This window comes from Octopus bimaculoides, chromosome 5 (genome assembly GCF_001194135.2).
Source record: "Octopus bimaculoides isolate UCB-OBI-ISO-001 chromosome 5, ASM119413v2, whole genome shotgun sequence".
NCBI lineage: Eukaryota > Metazoa > Mollusca > Cephalopoda > Octopoda > Octopodidae > Octopus > Octopus bimaculoides.
In genome coordinates, this window is record NC_068985.1 from 39,590,565 (window position 1) to 39,595,468 (window position 4,904).

Consider the following 4,904-nt stretch of genomic DNA (forward strand, 5'->3'; position numbering starts at 1 on the left):
TTGTGTGTGTGTGTGTGTGTGTGTGTGTGTGTGTGTGTGTGTATGTGTATTATATACATTTGAATGTATTACTTGAAATCTAAATTTATATAACTCTAGCCAGTAAATTTTTGTTTTGTTGTGGTTTGTTGCTGTTTAGACCCAAGTCAATTCTTATCATGTAGGCTTATGATCAGAGACATTCGAATCAAAATTTTATGATGTTTAACAAAAAAATAATAATAATAATGGAATTTACATTCCGTTGTCTAAGATGTTCTCTTTTGTTAGGTCAGTAGAATAAAGTACTTGCCTGCTGCAGTTATTAACAAATCAAGTAACCACGCAGTGATTTTGTAAGAAAATAGAAAATAACTATAATTCGTCAAAGTCGCTGTGTTATAGCAGAGATCAAGAGATCAATCTTCGTATAATATTTCAAGCAATAAGTTCGTGTCAATTTTCAAACAATTCGTGAGAAAACAGTGTTCAGTTTCTTCGGTTGTTGTCGGCTACTTCGTTACTTCTGCCCTGGACTTTGCAACCAAACAGACGCCTATTTAGACAGGGAATTTGAAGATACATCTTTTTTGAATAACTTGTCATTTTCGGAAATCAAGAAGCGAGTCTTCTTAGTCAAATGACTGTTATCGAATTTTGTAATTTTGTAAGTTGGATGGCTAAGAATTAGATTATTTGTCAGCCAGGCAGCATAATACTTTACTCAGAATAGTTTGATACTGCTGGACACTGCTGTGTATTGCTGGACACTGTTAGGATACTGCTGTGTAATGCCGGACGCTAGTGGACATTACCCATTCGACCAAAGATCGCAGGAGGTCGTATGAATTCTACTTTCTTCCTTCGCTCTGTCACAGTGGCATCACAGAAATGGTAATTGGATATGCAGTAATTATTTGTTATCGAAACTGACCAAGACACTGAAGGATATACGCCTTAAAAGTTGATTTCTGCGAATTCTAGGCTAAATTTTTCTGTCATTTGTCATTGCGAAACCCCGGCTTTATCATGAGAGCTGTCACACCTTTAGCACTGAGTTCATTATTCGAATATTCCTAATGTCCCGTGGCCCTTAAATTGGCTGGTAATCAGCTGATGACTCGAGGAATAGGGATGGAAATTAAAGGTGTCAATGAAGACAGATCGATGTGTAAGAGTGGAGTGGAGGTTATGTAGGAAAACAGAATTCCAAAGTCACACGAAATCATGCGCCTGCTAATAATAATCAAATGACCCTAACACAAATAAAACCTTTACTGCCTGGAAATTTCCTTTTTCTATCACCCTCGCACCTCCATGTGCTCTAAACCACAGTCCTTATATATCTGTTTCCCTTCTTTTTCATTCCCCCCACCCAACGTCAGCCTTCATATACACGCGTGTTTGTCTCTGCGTGTGTGTATATGCGTATGTTGTGTGTAAGTATGTGTATATATTTCATTCTCTAGTTTGTTTCGTTTGTGACATCTTTTTCATGTATACATAAATATTCATTTAGAAACCTACACTTGCATATAAATATATATATATATATATATATATATATACATATATCTTTTGCACATTCTTATATATTATTACCATATTCTCTGGAGCATTTTGCACCAAAATATATAGACACTCTTAAAATTATTTTATACATGCATATCTTAAACAAGCTCCATATACAAAACTATATTCAAGCTATACATGCATATACGTACGTAGATAATGCGCACACAGACACACAAACGCACATACACAGAGATACACACTCACACACACACGCTATGCACGTACTTATACATGTACATCAATCTAAACGCGCATATATTCACACATTTTCGCGAACACAGAGATATATAAACCCATGTGCGCACGCGTGCACGCACTTACACACACACACACACACACAACACACACACACACATCCGACACAGTGTTATTCACAGGACATTACACACTTTTATTAAGACACATGGAATAAGTTGTTAAATGTTGACATTGATTTTGTCGCCTTCTGTAAATAATGACGTCACATCTCCGGCCCATCCAAAACGGGAGCTTCTATGTGGTTGTTTGTTGAGTTAGAAATAGCAGCCTAATGTCACTCATAAGATTATATAAAACTAGATGCATAAACTAAATGGTAAGGTCAAATAGGGAATACTTTTAAGCATAAGATTGTTCGATCAAATCTGATCTGGGCCTAAACAACAACGATAAAAACGATTTATTACTTACCAAGACAATGAGAGCCTCTACGAGGCCGCTAGACCTGCTAGAAACAGCTGTAAATTCTCTCTCAAATCATCTTTAACTGACTTGAATAAAGAAAGAACACTTTGGGTTACTTAATTCGATGTACACATGAATAACGAGATGGTTACGGTTGGAATGCCTTTCATTTTAAGTCTGTTGAATCCAGGTTGACCTGTGGCTAAACAACAGCTATATGATGGAGTCTTTATGTGGCTGACCAGCCAACTAGATATAGCAGCAGAATGTCACTCAAATCGGTAATGTAGAAATGCTGCTCATTGATCAAAGATGATAATGCCATCATAAATTCTATGACATGATCATGCGACATAATGGAGAACTAATTTTTCTGTCTCCTCTTCATAAAATATTAACGGAATAACGAAAAATATGGGAGCAGTGATCGAGTGATATTTCCTCAGAACACTTTCTGTTTATTATTCCCTTTTAAATTCCTCTAAGAAGTATACACTTTCTTCCTAGTACTCCACGTAATTCGCCTTCTATTCAAATTCATTCTCCCACCTTTTTTCCTGCTTCTTTCTATCAATATTCAGTCTGAAACTTATGTAAAACTTATTATTTCTTATTCGCTTCAACACCTCCTCTCATAAACGCTGTTTCCGTGTTGAGAAATTGTATGTATAAATTCGTTGCAAATTTATAAATGAAGCTGATTTCTGTATAATAATTCTATTTTTGCAGTATCATGAGATAATCTGTCTGCAATTTGTTTGCAATCTAATAATACATACTCAGAAACAAAGATGAAGTCAAATCGAAATAGCTTACAATTTTGAGGAACCCTTGTACCGAACTAATCGGTTCACTTTGGTAGCACAGTGTACGCTGTGATAAAAAAAACGCAATACAACTTGCTTTGCCCAGCAATTTTCGTTGAGTCTTCACTTATTAGGTGTCTATCAGTTTTTTTATTTTCATCTAGGTTTCAAGGAGTAATAACCAAGCGATGAAGCATATGACCCAATCTACAAACCAGCGACTTGAACTTATAAAGAAGTTTGAGGCTGGAAGCAAGAGTTTGTGAAAAGTATGATGTTGGAAAGCAAAGCTAAGGACAAATATATTGTATTTCTTTTAGAAATATAACGCCGTTACAAACTCTAAAACATCAGCTTTTCGTGTATTGAAGCATATGAGAGTTACAAGAGTTACAAATCTTGATGAGGTTGTGACAAAGAAGTTATCTATCAACGATCCTATAGCAACAGCGTCTGAAGTGCAGACGCTCAAAGTACTGCTGCCAATCTAGCAGGCAAATGAGTATCGAGAATTTCAAAGCTAGTGACTGACGGTTTAGATGGAATGAGTAATAAAATTACCCATGGTGAAGTGGACAGCGCACAAACCGAAGAAATCACAATATCATTCATGAAAAAATTAAATGATTTATATAATGGAAAATGTAAATAAATGTCTTTACTATTACCGGGTAGAAAAGGGGTACTCAGTTTCCTCCTTTTTTATTCGTATTCCTCTTCTCTAGATTATGTGTGCATTTGATTTGTGTGTTTACAAGCATTGCTGACTTAAGCCTGTACTCCTGGAATAGACTATGTAACGATTATATTGCGTTTAAGAATCAAGCTCAAATTCCTGTATTTATTTGATTCACAATTTACATCACAGATATCGTTGCCACGTACATTTAACGTCAAGAAATAGTAACCAAGAAAGAAGCAGTTCAGACAGAAAAGAAAAAAAACATCGAAGTTGGAGAATATTTCGTCACGCTTTTACTATGATGAGTCAACATTTATGACGTCACCTTAAATGTAACTAAGATTATTATGTAAACAAGACCATCTATTTGTGACCAACAAAAACTCAGTAAAAAGATTTTTACATCATTTAGCATCAAACAGTCGTCTTCGTCGTCGTCATGTATCATACGCCTGCAGCGCATTGATGACACTACAACAGAAGTCTCCCCTATGAAGCGCGAATTCTCCAGTTGCCTTACCATTCTTGCCCAACCGGCTCTTGATACCGTCCATCCATTGCGCTTTTTGCCTGCCTTTAGGCTTATTACCCACTACTACTACTTCCATGATAATGTATTTCAGACCTCTGCTTCTTCGAATATGGCCATAACAGATGAGATTTTGTTTCTCCACATTGTTCAGTTGTCGTCGTCTTTCATCTACTTGTAACACTCATACATGTGTCCGATGATCCTTGTAAGAGGCTCGTAACATTCTCCTAGACACCCACATTTCAAACGTATTGATTATGCTCTCTTCAAACTGGTCAAAGTACATGTTTCGCAACCATGAATGCTTATTGGCCATATGAGCACTCGCACTAGTCATGATGATAGGAAAAGGAAAAGGCAATGTTAACGTGAAACTGGACGGTGAGAAGCTCGAACATGTTGAATTGTACAACTATCTTGGCGACCAGATCTCTGATGAAGCCACATCGAAGAACACATCTAAGAAAGAAATTAGGAGATGGCTAATCATGGCAAGAACGTCCATGGATAAGCTTAATAAGATCTGGACCAGAAAAAGTGTCCCAAGTTAATCAAACAGTAGAAAAGTTATAAGCTGATACAACAGTGAAAAACCAAGCCGAGGCCTGGTTGTCAAGACTAACGTCAGCAACAACTCAAATACGCCAACTACAAGATGCTATATATA

At 36.6% G+C, this 4,904-nt stretch overlaps 1 long non-coding RNA gene across 3 annotated transcripts in view; it reads right to left on the reverse strand.

Annotated features, from left to right (window-relative positions):
* Window positions 1–3,939, reverse strand: part of LOC128247910 (uncharacterized) — a 15,311-nt gene extending 11,372 nt beyond the window's left edge. For 2 of the 3 annotated variants that reach the window (XR_008264252.1, XR_008264250.1), the window contains exon 1: window positions 3,692–3,939. This is a non-coding gene — a long non-coding RNA (uncharacterized LOC128247910). Of the gene's footprint in view, window positions 1–2,223 lie in introns of all 3 variants that reach the window. The other variant, XR_008264251.1, reaches the window with a different exon arrangement.
* Between the last annotated feature and the right edge of the window lie 965 nt (window positions 3,940–4,904).